General features: G+C 41.4%; 1 long non-coding RNA gene across 1 annotated transcript; it reads right to left on the bottom strand.

Annotated features, from left to right (window-relative positions):
- On the bottom strand, positions 1-22495 carry LOC120305388. Its single transcript, XR_005556028.1, has 4 exons — positions 22397-22495; positions 21634-21725; positions 18865-19074; positions 1-422 (listed from the first exon to the last, which is right to left on the bottom strand). It is a non-coding gene; the product is annotated as an uncharacterized LOC120305388 (long non-coding RNA).
- Positions 22496-25057: the final 2562 nt, after the last annotated feature.

Raw genomic sequence — 25057 nt, 5'->3', positions numbered from 1 at the left:
ATGAAATAAACTACGGTAAAAACATACAGAAATACTTTAGTGCAAAAAAGTCAAACACTGCAGCACAATTAAAGGATGGGGAGGATGGAAGCAGGATGGAGGGAGGTGGGATCTGATGTTAATTGATCAACCACCTCCATTGTGATGCTCCCTATTGGAGCCCCAAGCTAATTCACAGAGTCAGGTCTTTGGGCTTTTATGGAGTCAAACAATTGAAATTGAAGAGGGCTGGTCACACAACAAGAAGAACTGACAGCAGGTGGACCAAGGCAGTCAGAGAATGTATCCCACTTGATAAAAAGCGTCCACAGAAGAGACCGAAGACAAGATGGATCAACAACATCAGCAAGTACCATGGGTCCAATTGGCAAAAGAGAGCTCAGGACTGTATCTGTTAGAAACAAGTGGAAGAGGCCTTCATCCTGTAGTGGATAGCAATAGTTAGAATGATGATGATGCACTAGAAAATAGTTTTATCATTAGGATTCATTTCTTCGCTAGTTAAAGGCATTCTATAATTTACAATCCTTTTTTTTTAATTTGTAAGTTTTTCTTTTTTAAAAGTCTCCTTGCCAGCCATTGAAGGCAGAATCAAAACCCCAATCAATTCTTCAAATTGCTTTGTGTTGACTGAGTCTGGGCCAGTCTGCTTATTGGTGATTCAAAAAAAAAAAAAGGAAAAAAAACCCCAACCCTGTGACATAGCCTTATTTTACGAAGGCTACAGCTGTATGGCTTATTTGAGAGCATCCCAGCCAGCTTTACTCCAGGCAATTTGAATATAAGAAAAAAAAATAACATTGGAAAGCCTAAATAGGGACAGAATTAAGTATTTGGAACTGGAAAACTTTCCCTAATGTGTTGAAACTTTTTTAAAAAAATCTTCATGAGAGGATAGACAAAAAAAGCTCTTAGATTCACTTCTTCCAGATTATCAGTGGGGAAAAAAATCTTCATGAGAGGATAGACAAAAAAAGCTCTTAGATTCACTTCTTCCAGATTATCAGTGGGGAAAAAAATCCTAAAATGTCCAAGTTGGTGCACTGGAGTGCCTTGTAGGTGAAAAAACTACCAAGCCTACTTCAGCAGCCTTGAGGGCTGGAATCTTGAAACACGAAAGACAAGATTTTTCTGGATCCAATATGGATCATTTTATTTGGAACTTGCTTTCTAGATGAAATTTCATTTTGCAGGAGGGGGGGGGGAGAAATATGAAAAAATGGTTGTGGGTTTAAAAAGCTAGAGAAAAAAAGACTAAGTTCCTATCAGGGCAAATGTGAGTTCAGAGGCAGACTCCTAGAAAAGGTGTCAGACTTGACAGCTTAAAATTAGAAATAATTATGTAAATCTTGGCTCTGAATCAGGAAACAGCGCATGTTGCCAAGGTTGTTAAGTATGGTCACATATCTTTGCAAATTAATTCAACTGCCTGTCATTTGATTACAGTTCCCTGGTGAAGCTACTAAAAAGACAGTTGTTGCACAGCATCAGAAAAACTTTTCTTAAAAGAAGGTTTTTCCTCCTATCTTTAAAATAATGCAACCATATGAACCCCCCCCTTTTTTTGGGGGGGGGGGCTTTGGAGCCTTCTCTCCAAATTAAAACAGAAATTTGATGAATCCTATTATCCTTGGAAAACTGCCAGGAAGCTAGAAGATTCCCTTCCTATTAAGAAAATTCAACCTGTATAACTTTTTTTTTTAAATCAAGTCACCAAGAGAACTTTTTCTGATGAGTATGAGGGATCCTGATGCTCTCTGAGCTTGCTTGTTTTCTTGCAGATATTTCATTACTCAAACTAGGTAAGGTCTTAGAGATTCTTTGGTTGGGCTGTTTGTTGTTTTTTCTTTGGCAGTTTCTTGATTGGGGTATTGTTTACTTGATCGTTGGTCTGATGTTAACCTTGGAGTTAATCTATGCTGAGCTGGGTATTGATTGCCGGTAGAAAGGTGTTTAGGTCTTTTTGTTCCCTTTTGGGTTGGTTGATAATAATAATAATAATAATAATAATAACAATAATAATAATAATAATAACAACAACAACAACTACTACTACTACTACTACTACTGGAAGTTATTATTATTATTACTATTACTATTACTATTACTATTACTATTATTTCTCCTACTTCAGACACATTATGCAAAAATCTAACTCTAATGCTGGGAAAGATAGAAGGAAAGAGAAGAGGAAGATCAGTAGAAAGCTGAATGAATTGAGTTACACTGGTGATGGGTCATGCCAGCCGGATAATACATAATCATCAATCAATTACATCTTCCTTAGATTGAGTGATTGACCCAAAGTAATCCAGCTGGCTTTGTACCTAAGGTAGGACTGGATCTTAAAATGTACCACTCTAGCCTAGTGCCTTTAACCACTATACCAGTGGTGGCGAACTTATGGCATGGGTGCCAGAGGCAGCACTCAGAGCCCTCTCTGTGGGCACGCACGCCGTCACCCCAATCCTAGGCCTTCAGCTGGGTTTTATAAAACCTTTTCACTTTAGGCCTCCACCGCTGTGTACAAAAAAAAAAAAAGGTTCAATCAATCAGTCAATTTCAATTTCTCACGAGAAAAAAAAGATCTTGCAAAGTTGGAATTGATTGATTGAACTTTTTAGTCCCACCCAGTCTGCTGTTACCACCGCAGCCATGCCCACCCAATGGGTCACATCCAACGATGCATAAGTGGGTGTTGGGTTGCAGTTTGGGCACTCGGTCTCTAAAAGGTTCGCCATCACTGTACTATACCATACTGGCTCTCAATTACCTCAACCAGCGTATATCTCAATCATATATTAAGGGCACAGATAGTACAAGCATTGATTTCTTTATCTACCAAGGAAAATAGGTGGGCGTGGAATGCTACAAGTACATTAGATGGTTGAAGAAGAAAAAATGGCTTTGGAAGAATATCTGAAGAACAATGATGAAGATGCACTGAAATTAGTATATGAGGAAGGCTTACTAACCACTGGAGAGACCAAACTGGCCTACAAGAAAGACCAAATGAAGAACAGAATAGAGGCATGGGAAGACAAAGCACTACATGGCCAATACATGAAAAAGATAGCTGGGAAAGCAGATAATAATAAAACCTGGCAATGGCTAAGAGCAGGAAAATTGAAGAAACCTTCCATTTTTGTGGTGTACAAACAAAGAAATAATGATCTGTTACTACAGATCAAGTCCAACAAGAAGAGGATATCTAAAACGAATGCACCAGTTCTGGAAAGAACAACATCCAGAATCAGAAATAACAGAACAGAGACTAGCAGATCAACGCGATTTATAACATAAAATAAAGTATTCACAGAAACAGAATTGGACGAACTGCAAAGGTTTACCCAGGGCAAAGAAATCAAAGCCTTACCAGAAGTAATTCAGAATGTAGAGGCAAACCAGGGGGAGTTGGCAGTGAAGGAATCTAGCAGAGATATACAACTGTTCTCATTTGGAAACCAGGCACCTCTACCTCAGGAAGAACAAAACCCTCTAACTAAAGAAATAAAAGAATTGAAACAAAGAATAACTGAGCATCTAGAACAGCACAAAAACAACAGAATAAGGCTACCTGCATTGAAGCTTGTTCCAAAGAAACAGCTAGCACAAGCATTAAAAGATGCAAATACTGCAATATCAAGTATAAGCACCAATTCACTGCAAGAAACAAACCAACTAATGTACAGCACAGCTGCAGTTATAACAGAATACCTGGGATGCAAAATCAACAAAGAAGAAAAACAAACAAACAGTGCACCAGAAAAATGGAAGGTTAGACTAGAAAATAAGATCAGCAAGTTAAGATAATAATAATAATAATAATAAAATAATAATAATAATAATAACAATACTTGGGTATCCTTCAAGCTGACAACATCAAGCACACTGAAGTCAAGAAAAAGATTAGAGGTGAATACATCAAGAGAGTGAAGAAGATCTTAAAGTCCAAACTCAATGGAGGAAATACCATAAAGGCAATCAACACCTGGGCAATCCCAGTCATTAGGTACACAGCTGGAATAGTGGACTGGACTCAAGCAGAACTAAAAGCAATGGATAGGCAGACCAGAAAAATAATGACAATGAATCATGCCCTTCATCCACGCAGTGACATTGATAGACTTTATCTACCAAGGCAAATAGGTGGGCGTGGAATGCTACAAGTACATCAGATGGTTGAAGAAGAAAAAATGGCTTTGGAAGAATATCTGAAGAACAATGATGAAGATGCACTGAAATTAGTATATCAGGAAGGCTTACTAACTACTGGAGAGACCAAACTGGCCTACAAGAAAGACCAAATGAAGAACAGAATAGAGGCATGGGAAGACAAAGCACTACATGGCCAATACATTAAAAAAATAGCTGGGAAAGCAGATAATAATAAAACCTGGCAATGGCTAAGAGCAGGAAAATTGAAGAAAGAAACCGAAGGATTAATTCTGGCTGCACAAGACCAAGCTTTAAGGACAAATGCATACAAAGTCAAAATTGAGAAGACAGCAACAGACAGTAAGTGCCGCCTATGCAAAGAAGCTGAAGAAACAGTGGACCACTTGGTAAGCTGTTGCAAGAAGATTGCACAGACTGATTACAAGCAGCGGCATGACAAAGTAGCAACAATGGTGCATTGGAAGATCTGCAAAAAATATCATTTGCCTGTAAGCAAAAACTGGTGGGATCATAAAATAGAGAAAGTCATAGAAAATGATAAAATTAAACTGCTCTGGGACTTCAGAATTCAAACAGACAAGCACCTGCAACATAACACCCCAGACTTAACAATTGTCGATAAGAAAGACAAAAAAGTCTGGATAGTGGACGTGGCAGTGCCTGGAGATAGCAGAATAGAAGAGAAAGAACTGGAGAAGATAACAAAATACAAAGACCTACAAATAGAAATAGAAAGACTGTGGCAAAAGCAAGCAAGGGTAGTACCAATAGTCATAGGCTCCTTGGGTGCAATCCCAAAACAACTGGAGCACCACTTGAACACCATTGGCATTGACAAATTTGCTATTAGTCAATTGCAAAAGGCGGCCTTATTAGGAACTGCTTCCATCCTGCGACGATACCTATAATACCATCAAACATCTACTTCTGCCTATCCCAGGTCCTGGGTAAGGACTCGATAGGTAGACAAAATGCCAAATCCAGTCTGAACATCTGGCTGACTGTGCGATGGATTGATAATAATAATAATATAATATAGTAAAGTTGGAAGGGACCTTGGAGGTCATCTAGTCCAACCCCCTGCTCGGGCAGGAAACCCTACACCATTTCGGACAAATGGCTGTCCAGTCTCTTCTTAAAAACTTCCAGTGTTGGAGCATTTACTGCTTCTGGAGGCAGGCTGTTCCACTGATTAATTGTTCTCACTGTCAGGAAGTTTCTCCTTAGTTCTAGGTTGCTTCTCTCCTTGATTAGTTTCCACCCGTTGCTTCTTGTCCTGCCTTCAGGTGCTTTGGAAAATAGCTTAATTCCCTCTTCTTTATGGCATCCCCTGAGATATTGGAATACTGCTATCATGTCCCCCCTTGTCCTTCTCTTCGTTAAACTAGACATACCCAATTCTAGCAACCGTTCCTTATATGTTTTAGCCTCCAGTCCCCTAATCATCTTTGTTGCTCTTCTCTGTACTCTTTCTAGAGTCTCAACATCTTTTTTACATCGTGGTGACCAAAACTGGATGCAGTATTCCAGTGTGGCCTTACCAAGGCATTGAAGAGTGTATTAATACTTCACGTGATCTTGATTCTATCCCTCTGTTAATGCAGCCTAGTACTGTGTTGGCCTTTTTGGCAGCTGCCGCACACTGCTGGCTCATATTTAACTGATTGTCTACTAGGACTCCGAGGTCCCTCTCACAGTTACTACTATTGAGCATGGTGCCACCTATGCTGTACTTGTGCATTTGGTTTTTCTTGCCTAAATGTAGAACCTTGCTTTTTTCACCATTGAATTTCATTTTGTTAGTTAGTGCCCAGTGTTCAAGTCTGTCCAGATCCTTCTGTACCTGAAGCCTGTCTTCTGGAGTGTTGGCTATTCCTGCCAGCTTGGTGTCATCTGCAATTTGATGAGTTCCCCATCTATCCCTTCATCCAAATCGTTGATGAAGATGTTGAAGAGTACTGGGCCCAGAACAGAGCACTGGGGCACCCCACTACACACTTCCCTCCATATAGATGCAGTTCCATTGAGGACCACTCGCTGAGTACGGCCGGTCAGCCAGCTACGGATCCATCTGGTGGTGGTTCTGTCTACCCCACATTTTTCTATCTTGTCAAGTAGTAGGTTGTGATCTACTTTATCAAATGCCTTACTGAAGTCCAAGTAAATTATGTCCACAGCATTCCTCTGATCCACTAATTTTGTCACTTGGTCAAAGAATGCAATAAGATTTGTCTGGCATGATCTATTTTTGACAAACCCATGTTGGCTTTTAGTAATGACTTTGTTTGCCTCTAGGTGTTCGTTGATTCGTTGTTTGATTATCTTTTCCAGGATCTTCCCAGGTATTGAGGTCAGGCTGATAGGTCTGTAATTTCCTGGATCCATTTTTTTTCCTTTTTTGAGGATGGGAACTACATCAGCTCTTTCCAGTCCTCTGGTAGTTCCCCTGTGTTCCAGGATCTTTGAAAAATATAGTTCAGTGGCTCCGATATCACATCTGCCAGTTCCTTGAGAACTCTGGGGTGTAATCCATCTGGTCCTGGCGATTTGAACTCATCTAGGCTGGACAGGTGCTCCTAACCATTTTCTTGCCTATTCTTAACTTGTGTTTCTGTTTTGTTTTTTATGGCACTATTTTTGATAGGTTGGTCTGTTTTTTCCCTTTGTGTAAAGACAGATGCAAAAAATGAGTTAAATAGTTCTGCTTTCTCCCTGTTGCTTGTCACCTTCTTGCCACTTCCACCCACTATGGACCAATCATTTCCTTCACTTTTTTCTTGTTTTTTTACATGTTGAAAGAAGCTTTTTTTGTTATTTTTGACTTTGGTCGCAAGCCTTAGTTCATTTTGAGCCTTGCAAGCAAGCTAGAACAGATGAAAAACAAAACAGATAAAACAAACAAACAGTGCACCCAGAAAAATGGAAGGTTAGACTAGAAAATAAGATCAGCAAGTTAAGATCACATGCAAGCAAGCTAGAACAGATGAAAGAAAAGAAGCTGAAGAACAAGAAGACCAAAGAATACCTAATCAAGAAATACCACTTAGAAACAAGGAAGATCAAGGAAGCACTGGAAATAATAAAGCAACAAATAACAGCTATAGCCAGGAAAATCAGTAGATATGAAGCTCGAATTGCAAACTATAGGCAGAACCTCCAATTTCAATCCAATCAGAAACGTTTCTACCAATCCATCAATGAAGAAACTGCAAAGGAATCAGTCAGTACCTGACAAGGAAGAAACAGTGCAGTTCTGGAAGCAGATATGGGATAACCCAAAGAATACAACAAGGATGCAGCTTGGTTAAAAGAGTGGATGCAAATAAAACAGAAGTTGAAATGAAAGAACTAGTAATAACAACAAAACTGGTAGAAAAAAGAGCAAGGAAAATCAAAAATTGGTCAGCACCAGGTGAAGATAAACTGCATGGGTTTTGGTTGAAACATCTAACTGTTATACACCCACTCATTGCCAAGCAGTTCAACAATATACTACAAGGAGGAGAAATTGAAAAGTGGCTAACAACTGGGGAAACCTACCTAATAATGAAAAACCCAGCAAAAGGGGCAACACCAGGCAACTACAGGCCAATTACCTGCTTACCAACAACTTTCAAATTATTAACTGGTGTGGTAGCTGATGCAGTACAACAGCATCTAGTTGAAAACAATCTCTTTCCACCTGAGCAGAAAGGAAACCGCCCCAATAGCAGAGGAACAAAAGATCAACTCCTAATAGACAAAATGATCTTGGAAAACTGCAAAAGAAGGAAGACCAACCTGAATGTGGCATGGATTGACTACAAAAAGGCATTTGACTCTCTGCCACATGATTGGATAATAAAATGCCTAGAAATAACAGGAGTCAGTAGAAACATCAGAAAATTTGTGCAAAGATCGATGGCACAATGGAAGACACAGTTGCAGATCAATGGTGAGAGGCTGGGAGAGGTTAATATCAAGAGAGGAATATTTCAAGGAGATTCATTATCACCATTACTATTTGTTATTGCACTGTTTCCTCTGTCAACAATACTGAATAACTCAGGACATGGCTATCAAACATCAAAAACATCTGCCAGACTATCCCACCTCCTTTACATGGATGATCTGAAGCTGTATGGAAAAACATCATCTGAAATAGAATCGCTGCTCAACACTGTCCGTATATATAGCCAAGATATTGTAATGGAGTTTGGCTTGGACAAATGTGCCACACTTACTATCAAACAAGGAAAATAGTGAAAACTGAAGGAATCAAGATGCCCCACGAAAATAACATTAAGATTCTGGATGAGGAAGAGTACTACAAATACTTGGGTATCCTTCAAGCTGACAATATCAAGCACACTGAAGTCAAAAAAAAGATTAGAGGTGAATACATCAAGAGAGTGAAGAAGATCTTAAAGTCCAAACTCAATGGAGGAAATACCATAAAGGCAATCAACACCTAGGCAATCCCAGTTATTAGGTACACAGCTGGACTGGACTTAAGCAGAACTAAAAGCAATGGATAGGCAGACCAGAAAAATAATGACAATGAATCATGCCCTTCATCCACGCAGTGACATTGATAGACTTTATCTACCAAGAGAAATAGGTGGGCGTGGAATGCTACAAGTACATTAGATGGTTGAAGAAGAAAAAATGGCTTTGGAAGAATATCTGAAGAACAATGATGAAGATGCACTGAAATTAGTATATCAGGAAGGCTTATTGACTACTGGAGAGACCAAACTGGCCTACAAGAAAGACCAAATGAAGAACAGAATAGAGGCATGGGAAGACAAAGCACTACAGGGCCAATACATGAAAAAAATAGCTGGGAAAGCAGATAATAATAAAACCTGGCAATGGCTAAGAGCAGGAAAATTGAAGAAAGAGACCGAGGGACTAATTCTGGCTGCACAAGACCAAGCCTTAAGGACAAATGCATACAAAGTCAAAATTGAGAAGACAGCAAAAGACAGTAAGTGCCGCATATGCAAAGAAGCTGAAGAAACAGTGGACCACTTGGTAAGCTGTTGCAAGAAGATTGCACAAACTGATTACAAGCAGCGGCATGACAAAGTAGAAACAATGGTGCATTGGAAGATCTGCAAAAAATATCATTTGCCTGTAAGCAAAAACTGGTGGGATCATAAAATAGAAAGTCATAGAAAATGATAAAATTAAACTGCTCTGGGACTTCAGAATTCAAACAGACAAGCACCTGCAACATAACACCCCAGACTTAACAACTGTCGATAAGAAAGACAAAAAAGTCTGTGGACGTGGCAGTGCCTGGAGACAGCAGAATAGAAGAGAAAGAACTGGAGAAGATAACAAAATACAAAGACCTACAAATAGAAATAGAAAGACTGTGGCAAAAACAAACAAGGGTAGTACCAATAGTAATAGGCTCCTTAGGTGCAATCCCAAAACAACTGGAGCATCACTTGAACACCATTGGCATTGACAAATTCACTATTAGTCAATTGCAAAAGGCGGCCTTATTAGGAACTGCTTCCATCCTGCGACGATATCTGTAATACCATCAAACATCCACATCTGCCTATCCCAGATCCTGGATAAGGACTCGAAAGGTAGACAAAATGCCAAATCCAGTCTGAACATCTGGCTGACTGTGCAATGATCCATAATAATAATAATAATAATGGACGTGGCAGTGCCTGGAGACAGTAGAATAGAAGAGAAAGAACTGGAGAAGAAGAAGATAACAAAATACAAAGACCTACAAATAGAAATAGAAAGACTGTGGCAAAGGCAAGGAAGGGTAGTACCAATAGTGATAGGCTCCTTGGGTGCAATCCCAAAATAACTGGAGCACCACTTGAACACCATTGGCATTGACAAATTCGCTATTAGTCAATTGCAAAAGGTGGCCTTAGTAGGAACTGCTTCCATCCTGCGACGATATCTGTAATACCATCAAACATCCACATCTGCCTATCCCAGGTCCTGGGTAAGGACTCGATAGGTAGACAAAATGCCAAATCCAGTCTGAACATCTGGCTGACTGTGCGATGATCCATAATAATAATAATAATAATGGACGTGGCAGTGCCTGGAGACAGTAGAATAGAAGAGAAAGAACTGGAGAAGAAGAAGATAACAAAATACAAAGACCTACAAATAGAAATAGAAAGACTGTGGCAAAAGCAAGGAAGGGTAGTACCAATAGTAATAGGCTCCTTAGGTGCAATCCCAAAACAACTGGAGCATCACTTGAACACCATTGGCATTGACAAATTCGCTATTAGTTAATTGCAAAAGGCGGCCTTATTAGGAACTGCTTCCATCCTGTGACGATATCTGTAATACCATCAAACATCCACATCTGCCTATCCCAGGTCCTGGGTAAGGACTCGATAGGTAGACAAAATGCCAAATCCAGTCTGAACATCTGGCTGACTGTGCGATGATTCATAATAATAATAATATAAAGTTGGAAAGGACCTTGGAGGTCATTAGCCCAACCCCCTGCTCAGGCAGGAAACCCTATATCATTTCAGACAAATGGCTGTCCAGTCTCTTCTTAAAACTTCCAGTGTTGGAGCATTCACAGCTTCTGGAGGCAGGTTGTTCCACTGATTAATTGTTCTAACAGTCAGGAAATTTCTCCACTGAGAACTCTGGATTGACAAGTTTGATTGTCCATTTGCTTGTGTTCCTGACTGCACACAATATTCTCAGGAGTCTTCTCCAATATCAAAGTTCAGAGACATCAATACCAATTCCAAAACTGCTAAAATGCTGCCAAGGCTATTGTATGACTGTCCATATAGTCACTAGAAGTCAAGATTGTCTTAAAAACGCCCCAGCCCATAATACCTAGGCATTGAACAGGCAGTCTTCTCACTAATGTAGAATAGATGACAATACTTACTTAACTCAGAAGATCTCAGAAAAGATCTCAGACTTAATGGGAGACCACTAGGAAGTCCCAGGACTGTAGGCTAGAATATTGGAGTACTGAAAATTGAAACATCCTGAAAGAAGACAATGATCTCTCCTTATTGTTGTTAAGAACACAGCCAAACTCTTGAAGAAGACTTTATCTATAGGAGAGGGAATTTTGAAGGTCTGATTTGAGAAGCATCTTCAATAAATGATCCAATTTTGCCTACCTTTCTCTGTAAAATCATCAGTTAATAGGACAGGCTAGGAAATATCCAGACTTGTGAAGAAATGTAATTGCTTTTCATTCATTTTGCTGCACATTATGATTTCATTTGACAGCACTGAAAGCATTTTCTCTCATTTGCAATAATATTGGAGGTCAAATAGGAGATAATTCGATGAATGCATCCCGTTGACTTCACTCTTTTTCTTGTTTCTAAAAAACACCAGTCTTCAATTCTAATTATTCTCCCTCACTGCACTTTTTATGGGAATTCAGTTGGCCTCTAGAAGATTACAATATGGAAATTGGCTATTTTTTTACATGATATTGGGATACTGCCACATATTAGTGGTTCACGTGATCAAAGCTTCATAAAATTGGAAGAGACCATGTAGGACAGACATTTGGTCACTACAAGAATCCAAAACTTAAAACCTCTTTGAGAGATAGGTATCTAGACTTCACAGGAAACATTCAATTGGTTGTACTATTTGCTGCTAAGATTTTTTTTCCCATTCTCTTGATCATTGTCACTGCCTTTTTAGCCCTATTCTCTGACCAAATTCCTCCACAGTAATTTCAATTTAGTTCTGATACAGAAAATTTAATGTATACACAACGGATAGGGCCTGCCCAAATACTGCATTACTTTGGGCAATTGAGTTTCCTCTGGCTAATGGTATAATTGGCAAGTACTTTCAATCCAGAAGCACCCTTCAATTAGCTTTATAGATGCTTCTGACATAAATACAGACAATACATACATTACACACACACATACACACACACACACATACACACACACTTAATAAAATAGCATATGACTATACACAAATGCTACTAGTTTGTCTGTCCTTCCATTATCTATCTACCTATCATCTATCTATCTATCTATCTATCTATCTATCTATCTATCTATCTATCTATCTATCTATCTATCTATCTATCTATCTGTTGCGTCCTTCGCGAAATGGCAATGACACGAGAAGCAGTTGTAGTTCTCAGGAACTTCTTTATTTCTGTTCAGCATACTGGTTACAAGACGCCGACAACGCCCAAAACTCCCGGCCTCTTATATAGGCCATTCTCGGGTCAATCTGCAACTTTTGGCACGCCAGCACTCGTGCATGCGCACAAGTACTGGCGACAGCCTGTCTGGTCCCGGGCAGCTTGCACCTGCTCGGGACCGCTTGCAATGCCCCGAGCCTGTTTCCACAGGCTCAGGACATAACACCCCTTCCCCCCCGGCTAAGACTTTGATCATGCAATAATAACATACAACCTCCTGCGAGCATAGTGCCCATACTACTTAATGCCAGGTATTTCCCCTGCTTCTATCAGTCTCAATGTTCTCTCTCCTGTGTGTACAGGAATGTTCTTTGTTAACTCTGTTTTGCCAGTAGAGTTACAAAATCTTCTAAATACTTAGGAGATCTTCTGGCTCTCTGTGACCTCCTTACTTCTGGGTATCTGCCAAGTGCCCCTTGACTGAGGGGTGATGCATACCTGTCCCCTCTGTTATACCCTGGTGATTCCCAAGGACTGTGCTCCAATGCCTGGCCTGCTTGCTTGCCTACCGGGCTCGTCAGGCCAGGGCTTCTTTCTCTGTTTGACCTGGTTGTCCTGCCTAGCTGCAGGGTCTCTGGCCCCTTTAAGTGACTGTCACTGTTGGGCGATTCTGTAGAACCTCCCAGGTCCATCCAAGACCTGTCAGGAGGTTGTCTGTCCCCTTGTTCCCGTTCTGTCCCCGGGCTTGTAGGGGTTTCAGTGCTGTCCCAAAACTCAGTTGTCCCCTGAGTGAAGTCAGAGGTGTTGTAGTCGGGATTTGGTTCCTCGACCACCTCCCTGTGTGCTTGCCCCCTTCTAGGGACAGGGTTAGTGTCGGGCCAACTAGAGGGAATGTGTGCCAGCTCTCTTGCAGGGTGTGATTTGTTTGGACGCTCCCGGGTATCCTCCCTGACTGGAGTACTGAGTGATGCGGGTGAGTAGTGATTATGCCCCCGGGGTGACTCCCTGGCTGGAGTAGGCACTGATGCCTGAGTTCTAGTTGGGCTCCGTGAATTCCTGTTTGGAGCACTCGCGGAATTTTGGGATGAGCTGTTTGTAGCTTCCTCAGTAATGATGGGCAGCAGCCCGTACTCTTCCCTTTGCCCAGAAGGGTCCCCCTCCCCCCCTGGAAAAGACCCAGGAGTCTCAGTGGGAAGGTCCCATCTAGGGCGGAGCTGGTCGATGTGTCGATGCAGGACACAACCGTTGTCCAGGAACACCTCGTAGGACAGAGGACCTGTGACCCTGGATACAGTAGCGGGGACCCATGAATGGCCAGGCCCATAGTTACGAGTCCAAACTGGGGCAACCACAAGCAGTTGTCTAGGTGCCCTGGGGTGTGTGAGTGTGGAAGGAAGTCTATCCGGATGCAACCGGTCAAGCTTGGTAGTCAGTTTGCGCCCCCAACGAAGTTCAGCTGGGCTCCTCCCCATAGAAGTGGACGGTGTAGTGCGATAAGAAAGGAGGAAGTCAGCCAACCTGTGATGCCAGTCTCCGTAGGTAATTTTCTTCAAGGCATCCTTGGTGATGCGAACCATGGGTTCAGCCATACTGTTGGTGGATGGGTGGAAAGGTGCAGAGGTGGCATGACGAATCATGTTAGCCTGTAAGAAAGCTTGGAATTCGGAAGAAGTGAATTGAGGGCCGTTGTCAGACACGAGGACGTCTGGAAGCCCGTGTGCAGCAAAGATCCCCCTCAGTACTTGAATAGTCTTTGCAGTGGTGGTGGAAGAGACAGGTACAACCGCAAGCCATTTTGAATGGCTATCAACTAGGACCAAGAAGAATTGACCCTGAAAAGGCCCAGCGTAGTCAATGTGCACCCTAGACCATGGAGACTGTGTTTCCTCCCATCTATGTACAGGAGCTTGGGGCATTTCAGGGCACGAGCGTTGACAAAGGTGGCATGCATGCACCTTAGCTTCAATGTCTCTATCTAACCCAGGCCACCACAAATGGCTGCGTGCAAGCGCCTTCATGCGTACAATGCCAGGATGACCCTCGTGGAGGGAACCTAAGACCCTAGTCCTCATTGAGGTAGGAATGACAACTCTGCTTCCCCAAAGCAGACAACCCTGGAAGGTGGACAATTCGTTCCTTTTGGACCAGAAACTCTGAAACTCAGTGCCAGGACAGCTCTCTGGCCATCCAGATAAAACCCAAGAAAGGACACGTGAAAGTGTAAGATCTGTGGCTGATTCAGCGGCCACATCCCTGGCATCTAAAGGAGACTCAGGCAAGGCCTGAATGGAGAGGATATTGATAGTTGGTGCAGGGTCAGCTTCTATTACCGGCAGGGGTAATCTACTGAGGCCATCAGCATGGCCCATTTCCTTCCCAGGTTTGTGAAGTAAGGAGAAATCATAGGCAGACAGAAAGATAGACCATCTCAGCAGTCTGGGGGAGATGATCTGGGGAGTTTGTTTACGTGTGGTAAACAGTCCCAACAAAGGCTTATGGTCAGTGAAGACCGTGAACTGCCTGCCATATAAAAAATCATGGAATTTTTTGATTCCAGCAACAACAGCCAAAGCCTCCCTGTCTATTTGAGCATAATTTCGCTCAGCAGAAGACAAGGTTCTGGAGTAATGTGCAACAGGAACCTGAGTTCCGTCTGATCTGAGGTGGCTTAGTACGGCTCCCACCCCATAAGGAGAAGCATCACAAGCGATGCACACAGGAAGGGATTCATTGAAATGTGCAAGTACGCTGTTAGACGTGAGTAAGGCCTTGACCTCATTGAAACTTGCTTCGTGTTTTTGTGACCACTGCCAGACTGCCTGTTTGTCCAAGAGCCTGTGAAGAGGCTCAGCTATACTAGCCTTGTGTGGGAGAAAGGAGTTATAGAAATTCAGAAGGCCCAGAAAAGCCTGTAGTTCGGCCTTAGACTTTGGCCTAGGGGCATGCATAATGGCTTTAAGTTTGGATTCAGCAGGGTGAATCCCAGTAGCATCAATTTTGAATCCCAGAAAATCTGTAGAAGGCACCCCAATTTTACATTTGTTCTTCTTAAGTTTGAGGCCCGTTTTCCTGAACCTCAGCAGAACAGTCCTTAATCTCTCAGCTAAGTTGTGTGTAGAGTCTTCTGCAATTAAGACATCATTAAAATAGGGGCAAACCCCTGGTATACCCCGTAGTGTATTTTCCATTATGCTTTGGAAAATTCCAGGAGCGACATTTACTCCAAATTGTAACCTCTTTACCTTGAATGCCCCCCTATGGGTCACAATGGTCTGAGCTACAGCAGCAGCATCATCAACAGGCAGCTGTTGATACGCCTGAGCTAGGTCAAGCTTTGCAAAAACGCGCCCCCCCCTTGAGGGAGGCCAGAATATGACTGATCACAGGGACAGGATAGGCATGTTGCTGCAATGCCTTATTTAGAGTGCATTTGTAATCTGCACAGATGTGAATGTCCCCATTTGCCTTGAGAGGCGTGACAATGGGGGTCTCCCAAGGACTGGAGTCGACAGGTTCTAGAACTCCTTGCTGAATCAATTTGTCCAACTCAGTGTCAATTTTACCCTTTAAAGCAAAAGGGACCCTTCTTGCTTTGATTCTAATAGGGATGACATTGGGGTCTAACTTCAGTGACACAGGGAGTCCTTTGTATGTGCCCAGCTGAGGGCTGAAAACATCTGCAAATTCTTTGCAGACTTCTTGTAGGTCGAGTGTTTGCAAGCTATTGAGCCCTGTGACGTGTATCCCTAAGGCCTCAAACCAATCGAGTCCTATGAGACTCGTTCGTTCACCCCCTACTACTATTACATCTAGTGGACCTTCAATTCCTTATACTGTACGTTAAGGGTGGCCTCCCCCTTAACACACACTCTGGAGTTTTGAAAGTCTGTTAACACAATGTCGGAAGGCCTCAACTTGGCCTGAAATCCACTGCCAGAACAAATCTTCCTAAACGTGTACATGGAAATGATCGAAAGTGCAGACCCCGTATCCAGTTCCATAGCCAATGGAACCCCTTGTAGCTTCACCTTAAGTGACAGCTTTTTCTTAATGGGCTTGTGTGTGCTGTCCTATAAATGCTTCTTCGCGAAGCGCAGAACCCCACCCTGTTTTGGCTGGGAACCCTGGTACCTTTCAGGCGCAATTCTTCCTGAGGTTGTACCTTCGGACGGCCCAGACACACAGCTGCATTGTGTCCCTGCTTTCCGCATGCCCTACAGATAGCGGAGCGGAATCTACAGTCGGTCCTCTTGTGGCGACCTCCACAACCGAGGCACTTGGGAAGAGCTGAAGAGCTTCATTTCTGTTTTCCTTCTTTCATGGGGTAGAGATGCTCTACTTCATCGTCAGGATCCTCCTCTGGGTTCCTTTGGACTCCTTCCTGGTACACGGACGCAGCCTCTGGAGTGCTTTTGATTGGCCGCATGTTTTTGATGGCGCTGCCCACTGCCTCTTCTGCAGTAACCTTTCTCAAGGCATCTTGGAATGATAAGTCTTCTTTGGCAAAAAGTCTCTGCTGTAATTCTCTATGCCTTAGTCCGCATACAAATCTGTCTCTCAGCCATTCTTCTAGATCCTTGAACTCGCAGTGTTTAGCAGCCTTCCTCGGCGTGGCAATGTATTCTTTGGCTGATTCTCCGGGTCGCTGATCCCTCTGTTCGAAGGTGTGTCGCCACGCGATGACGGACAACTTGGGCTGGAAGTGCTCCTTTAATAGCTTTTTGAGATCTGCGTAGCTGACAGATTCTAGAGATGCAGGTGCTGCTATGCTCTCAGCGATTTTGAATGCATCTTGCCCGCAAACGCACAGCAGGGTGGCAGCTTTTAAACTATCTTCTCTTACTTGATTTACTTTGAGATAGTTTTCCACCCTGGCTACGTAGGACTCCCATCTTTCCGGATGCGAGACGTCGAATTCTGAAAGTCTTCCAATTTTTGCCATTTTTGTAGAAAAGGAAGGGTCTATCAGCCAGCCTACCCCCGATTGCTCGCTGGATTGGCGGGTAGCTGCCGAGTCAACACCATTCCTACCGCTCAGGACTCTCTCGGGTAAGCTTACACCTGTCTTCGGTCGATGTAAGGCAATCCCACCTTCGTCGCCAGTGTTGCGTCCTTCGCGAAATGGCAATGACACGAGAAGCAGTTGTAGTTCTCAGGAACTTCTTTATTTCTGTTCAGCATACTGGTTACAAGACGCCGCCAATGCCCAAAACTCCCGGCCTCTTATATAGGCCATTCCCGGGTCAATCTGCAACTTTTGGCGCGCCAGCACTCGCGCATGCGTACAAGTACTGGCGACAGCCTGTCTGGTCCCGGGTACCTTGCACCTGCCCGGGACCGCTTGCAATGCCCCGAGCCTGCTTCCACAGGCTCAGGACATAACACTATCTATCTATCTATCTATCTATCTATCTATCTATCTATCTATCTATCTATCTATCTATCTATCTATCTATCTATCTATCTATCATTAATTTATATTAGAGGGTTGGATTTAACAACAGCAATAAAATATATTGGCACCTGAGCATCTAAACTGGCCATCCTGTTAATATGAATAATAAACTAGTGGTATGAAAAACTTTTCTATGATTGTATTATATGGTTTAAAGTCCTTGTTATCATTATATGTGTAAAGAATCCTATAAATATCTTGCTTCATGAGATATATTTTCATTTTCCAAATTTCTAGTTATCTGATGAAAATTTTAATTTATTTCTGGGAATACATGACTAGGAAAAATGAAGACTAGGTAAGAAAAGCATTGGAGTTCACTAGGTTAGTTAGGAAAACCTGAACAAGTCTTAATCCTTGCGCTTTATCAAGTATTAAAATCTGCATATTCAACTTGATTAAAACAGAACATCAAAAGTTTCTATCTGGCTATCCTTTTCTCTAACTTAGTTTCCTGCCAAAATCCCACTCCCAAAGCATATTGTGTGAGTATCAAGATGTCAAGGAAGACTTGTCTAAGGTTGGGGGCACCAAGGAGACAAGGATTGACAAAGTTCCTACCACCTTTGTGACCTAAAAGAAATAAATCTCTCGGATAGACAGCTAGAAGTATTGCAAACTTGAGATTTTGGGTTGCTGAACAGGAAAAAATTTGGCTTGACCATTCTATCTAGATGCTAGAATGTGAACGTGTCATTGTTAGTAGTAAACATCTAAAACCATATAGATCCAATGGAACCTTAACATACAGTGGTGGAATTCAAATATGTGAACAACCGGTTCTCTATGTGGATGCCACTTCCAGAAGTGCCTTCTGGACCTAGGCAATAAAAAAATTAACTGCTGGTTCTGCTGAAGAACATATATCTTTGGAAAGAGGTTGGAAAAACTATAGTATGGTTCTAGATATGGGGTTATGAACGAGGAGAAAATTAGTTATTAGTAGCTGGCTGGCAAAGCTACTATTCAGATGGTTTTTAAGGATTTAAATTATATAAAAAGATAATTAGTAATTTAAGATACATTGAAAACAGATTTTTTAAAAAATGAAGTGCAGTTGTGTATAGGGATATATATAAATAATGAAAAAGCATACCTGTAGACCTGCTGCTTCAGGTGATGGGCCTCAGGCTTCAACTGAGTATCTCACATCGTATATCAGACATAATGTTAACATTTATCCAGTTATAACCAGGGCATACATTCCCTCCTGCTTCAGTTCAGTCCAATCACTCATCAGTCTGCCTATCAAATCCATCCAAAGATGGTATTCCTTTATCATGCATAAGCATGATCTTTTTTCCACCTTGAAGGAATTGTAAGAAGAAAGATACAGTATGTTAGTCTATCTTGCAGCACTTCTTTGACCCTAATGTTAATAAAAAGCATAAGCTTTTGTCAGCATGCATCTGATATAGTGAACTGCAGCTCATGAAACTTTCTAGCTTTTAATAAAAACAATTAATTGCAAAAAGTGCTGTAAGATTCTTGATTATTTTTTTTGTCAGTTTGAAGGCTTGATTCTGAATTTACGAGGATTAAAGCAGGGTGTACTTTATTTATGTGCAGTAAATACTGGTTCAATAGTGCCAGTTTGACTTAGTGGTTAAGGCACCAGACTAGAAACCAGGAGACTGTGAGTTCTAATCCTGCCTTATGCATAAAAGACAGCTGGGGTGACCTTGGACTATAAATTTGTCTGAAAATCCAGTGGTCTTATTTACAAAGATAAGCCAACCATCGGTATTAATAACTAGTTCTGTTTTGCTTTTGCTGATTGACTCAAATAAATATTCAAAGTGCTAGTGGTGAGTTGACGATGAGTGAGCAATGCCCCCCTCCAAACAAAGCCTGTTTAGCAGCACCTGGAGTTCAAACAGTGGTGGGATTCAAATATGTGAACAACTGGTTCTCTGTGTGGATGCTGCTTCTGGAAGTCCATTCTGGGCCTGGGCAACAACAACAACAACAAAAAAATAGCTTCCGGTTCTGCCTAAGTGGTGCAAACTGGCTGAATCCCACCACTGAGTTCCTGCCAAAATTCAATACTGGTAGTATTATTCTCCATGTTTTTTTTAGGAGACTTTAGAAGTGTGTGAGAAAACTGGCTGTAATCCAGTTTGAAGCATTACTTCAGTTTGAGTCATTGAATTTTGAGTTGGGGAACAAAGCCATTCTAATGAATTGATTTGAGGGGACAGAAGAGCCTGATTTAATTTGATGAGTTGCTCCCATCAAGAGAAAAGGGTCTTTTGTATATGTATTACTGCCCACAATTTTAAAAGTTCATGAATTAATGTCTAGCCCACAGGTCGGCAACCTGCGGCTCCGGAGCCGCATGCGGCTCTTTGAGCCTTCCCCTGCGGCTCCCAGCCTCGTCTGCCTTTGCAGAGAGAGACAGAGACAGAGAGAGGAATTGTGCTTCCCTGCTTCTCTCTCTCTCTCTCTCTCTCTCTCTCTCTCTCTCTCTCTCTCTCTCTGTGTGTGTGTGTGTGTGTGTGTGTGTGTGTGTAAAAGAGAGTGGACTCACAGTGTTTTCCGAGGAGCTGAAAAGCTTACTGGGCGGAGCTCCTCCCTTTGCTGCGTCTCTGCAGGAAGGGCAGGAGAGAGCTAGCTAGCCCAGCTAGACTGACTCAGGAATTCTGGGAGTTGAAGTCCATGAGTCATAAAAGAGATGAGGTTGTCTACCCCTTATCTTGTTGGACAACAGCTTGAAGCTTGTCAGGTGAGCAGCAGATAGGAGGGGGGGGAGAAAGAGAGAGAGAGAAAGAGAGAGAGGGAGAGAGAGAGAGAGAGAGAAGAAAGAGAGAGAGAGAGAAAGAAAGAGAGCGGGGGAAGAGGAGTAGCAGGCAGACCAAGGGCAGATAGAGAGGGAGGGAGGGAGAGAGACAGAGAGAGAGAGAGACCCTTTTGACATCTAAAATGAAGATAACACTGCATATATCCTTTTTTTTTACCTGTGTGTGTATGTGTGTGTGTGTGTATATATATATACATACATACATATACATATATATATACACACACACACACACACACACACAAACACACACACACCTATAATAAAGGTAAAAAAGGATATATGCAGTGTTATCTTCATTTTAGATATCAAAATGGTTTTGCGGCTCCCAGTGTTTTGTTTTTGGTGGGAAACGGGTCCAAGTGGCTCTTTAAGTGTTTTGGGTTGCCTACCCCTGGTCTAGCCCAATATGTTCTAGTGCACTGCTTCATCATAGAATGTATTTCAACTGTATTCAATCTGTGTTTCCTTCAAAAGAAGCATGCTATTGAAATTTTATTGCATGTAATAAGCCAAACAAATGTATTAAACCTGTTGTTTGCCATTCATCAGTTTGACTCATATTCTTATATAAGGATTTTTGTTTCTTAAAAAAATTAAGCCAATATTTTTGCTTTTCTCTTTTAGTCCTTCCTTCCTTCTTTCTCCTTTGAGTCAGCATTAATGCCTAGTGACTGCTTGGACAAGTCCCTGCATTCAGAATAAATCTTGCCATTGCCTTGTTCCTAGGGCTGAGAGATGACTTGCCCATCCAGCTAACTAGCTTTGTGCCTAAGATGGGACCATTGTAGAACCTATGATCTCCTGGTTGCTAGGTTGGAGCCTTAACTACTAGATCAAACAGGCTCTCTAATGTGACGAGATACAATGTATTATTTATATGAATTCTAATTTAACTTGCCCCTTCCTTCCAGCCAGCTCATCTGCCAATTATGGGCTAATGATAAAACAGTTCCTATCTGTAGGTTACGTTGCCTGCTATGGTTACGATCAAAATCATAGTGAGAAATTTATAAGGAAGAAAAAACAGCTGAATGATCTCAGGTGGAACTATCTCAGCTATACCTTTCTAAGAAGATGAGTGGAGCAGCTTCCAAACTCTCCATTGCCACATTGACAATCATCAACCAGATCCAGAAGGAAAATCTCTAGAAGTTCTAGAAAAGAAAAATTTACAAATCCTGATCTTAGACTCTAGAAGAGATGTACTATATGATGAAGACTACACAGGCATGAAGAAGGTCTTAGGTAAAAAATAAGCAGTCAATACAGTCCAGGCATCCTTCTTGGATATTTGCTTCAGCCTTAGATATTCATTGTCATTTATTGACCATGGAGCAAAATTACTCCATTAAAAGAATTTCACATGAAAAACACTAAAAAAGGATCAATTTCTAGGAAATGGTATCTGAATTAAAGATGTTTTCAAAGGATTGCATAAAATGAGAAGAGGGGCATGGTGATGTCATGGTTTAAAAATACTGGATTTGTTGGCCTGGGATGGTTGGTACTCCAATAGCTCAAACCCATGGCACCACATGGCAGAGTAAGCTCCTGTCATTTGCCCCTAGCTCCTGCCGACCTGACAGTTCAAAAGCATGTAAAAAAGCAAGTAGACCAATTGGAATCACTCCAGTGGGAAAAGCTAGCAGCTCTCAGTCTAGAAATGGGAGCTGGTGCCAGATCTGCCTGGATGAGAAACGAGGTTGGCAGAAAAAAGTCTGGATGACCCAACATCCTTCAAATGCTACTACCCAGCTGGTGCAAAGCTAGTCTGCCCCCTGTGGTGTACCAAGGATAGTGCACATGCATGAACAAAATGAACTACCTCTGGCATCGACAGCCCCACCCAGCTGGGCCACTTCTTCTGGGGCTGAAATGCTACAACTGCATTTGGGCCTGCATTTTGTAGTCAGACATTTCCAGAAGGCCTAAGCAGCCGAGTACTGAGCCATGGATTCAATCCATAGCTTGGTGCTCAGCTGCTGAGGTCTTGCAGAACCGAACTATGGATTCAATCGGTTTTTGGCTCCGCAGGCCTTGCGGAAAGCCCTGTGACTGAGAAATGCAGGCTTGGCTGCAGAAGAGGCCTCAGAAGAAGAAGCGGGCTGGCAAGGAGTGGCCTGGCCACTTACAGGATGCAGGGAGGGTGAGGCAGCCCTAGTTTGATTTTTAGGTCTGTGCCTCACCCTAAAATTAGGGCTTATTTTGGGGATAGGGCTTATATTACGCCCACCCCCCAAAATCAAACTAGGGCTTATTGTTGGTGTAGGCCTTACTTTCGAGGAAATACAATAGCAATCTTAGGCTGCCAGAACTACTGTGTGGTAAGAAGCATTATAGATTTCTCTGAGTAATAAGGACTAAGCCATCTATTTCCTTTGTTGTGTTCTGAAAGTCGCTAATGTGGCAGCCTGCTACCTGCTCCCTATTAAATAAGATAGATGAAGGATGTTCTTCCTATTGGACAAGGTGTGATGTTGATTGATCATTTCTTCTGATTTCCAATAAGTAGGAAAGTCATAGCTTTACTTAGTGCTGTCTATTAATAATAAATTAAATTAAAACATATTTCCAGAAATTATCTTCTACAATTGGTGGCAAGTTTGTGAAAGGAATGGGATTGAATTGGGTAAATATAAAAATATAAGATTTACAATTATGTATTTGTCCTTTAAGTTTTAAAAAACATTTATTTGCATCTGGGCAGGTACAAAACTCTGCTGAAGAGGAAGGTATGTTGTGTGCTATGTGATCTGATTCTCAGCTAAAATAAAGTCTGAATTCTGATTTACAATAAAGTTCCAGAAATCCTTCTCCTTGATTTTTCTGATATTTCTTCCCACGCCAAAGATTTAATGAAGAACTCCAAAAAATACAAATCCTTGTATGTTGTAGTGCATTATGTAAGTGTTCCTCACACCAAGGATATACAGTATGCAATTTTAGGACAAATGACTGAAGACCTACATTTCCATTCTGTGCAGTGATGCTTTCACTTTTTTGGGTATTTGCAGGATAACCAATAATTGTAATAGATACAATCCTATTGTTTATTTAGTTATAGCTAAGTACATACTTATTGTTGTTCTTTTAAGTACCATATTTAATACAATTCTGATGAATTCATGCCCTAATGGTTAAGTTAAAGTGGCTCATTCAAATTCAGTTAAAGTCACTTATTACTAAGACAACCAATTTGGTCTGCTTCATTTCCACTTTGACAATTGCAAGTTTTCCTGAATTCATGCTTCTTATATTCCATGTTCCAGTTTTTGTATATGCACCTATAAAAAAGAGCATTTTCTCTTTTTAGTTCTAGCAACATCACTGAATTACTTGTGATTCAGATCTGATTCAACATACCTTCCAGATCTCCTCACGATCTTTGTTTTTGATGAAGGGAAAAGATGCATCATAACCTGGTATCTTAATTTCATCTAAATAATTATATAGTCATCTTGGCAATAATACAGAGGGAATGTGATTTTGGTGTTCTTTCTTCCAGCTGGATTTCCTCCAAGATATTTGGGAGATCAAAAAGTGAAGAAGGTTCCTCCCTTTACTATTTATTTGGTATATGTTTATTTAGTATATGGTGAAAATGTTGGAAAAGCACGTCACAGTTAAATATTCACTCTATTTCAAAGACAGACTGTTTACATAGTCAATGCATGATATGTGCTCAGAGGTTACTGTTCCACAATGCCTTTCACTGTCTGCTTTGGAGCACCACAGCTATATTCCAAAGAAAAGAGCTTCCCCCATTTATGGAGGAGATTAGTGCACTGGCCATTTTGGGTCCTTATCCTATTGAGGATTGATTGGGTTTTATAGGTAGATTGAATCCTTTTGATTCAGCTGTAAAGCAGGGAATGTTGTGACATTTTGGAAGAGCAGTAGAGGACCATTCTTGTGTCTAGGCTTGAAACAGATTGAAGTTGTTATTCAGCAAGTTTCTGAATAGGTGGATGTTTGGAGTGAACCTGTTTGTAGCATCAGTGATCTCTGCATTGATTGGCAGGTAAATACTACTTACTTTTTTAAAAAATGTTTTTATTCATAATACAATTAAAACAACAATGGACAAACATGACATTCCAGAATGAATTTTCCTATCAGTTCCTATCATGGTACAAAAGTTTAATACATCGTTCTTAACCTCTATATAAGCCTCATCTTCTATACAATACAATTATATATACAATTATATGTACAGTTATATATATCTTTTAATTCTACCATTAACTTGAAGTCCGAGCAGTTCTCCTTAATTCATACCAACGGTAAAATTTGCCCCAGATTTCAAAGTATTCATGTTCTGTCTTGTCTTTCATAATCATTGTAAGCCTGTCCATCTCAGCACATGATAAAATTTTATACAGGATCTCTTCTTCCGTTGGAGTTCCCTTATTCCTCCAATTTTGAGCAAAAACCAGTCTGGAAGCCGTTAAAATGTGTAGCATTAAAGAAAGTACGCCTTTGTCAT

This window comes from Crotalus tigris, unplaced genomic scaffold (genome assembly GCF_016545835.1).
Source record: "Crotalus tigris isolate CLP2741 ecotype Arizona unplaced genomic scaffold, ASM1654583v1 scf7180000017548.2638350, whole genome shotgun sequence".
In the NCBI taxonomy this organism is placed as follows: Eukaryota; Metazoa; Chordata; class Lepidosauria; order Squamata; family Viperidae; genus Crotalus; species Crotalus tigris.
The sequence above is the reverse complement of the archived record's forward strand: the minus strand, read 5'-3'. Positions and strand labels throughout refer to the sequence as shown.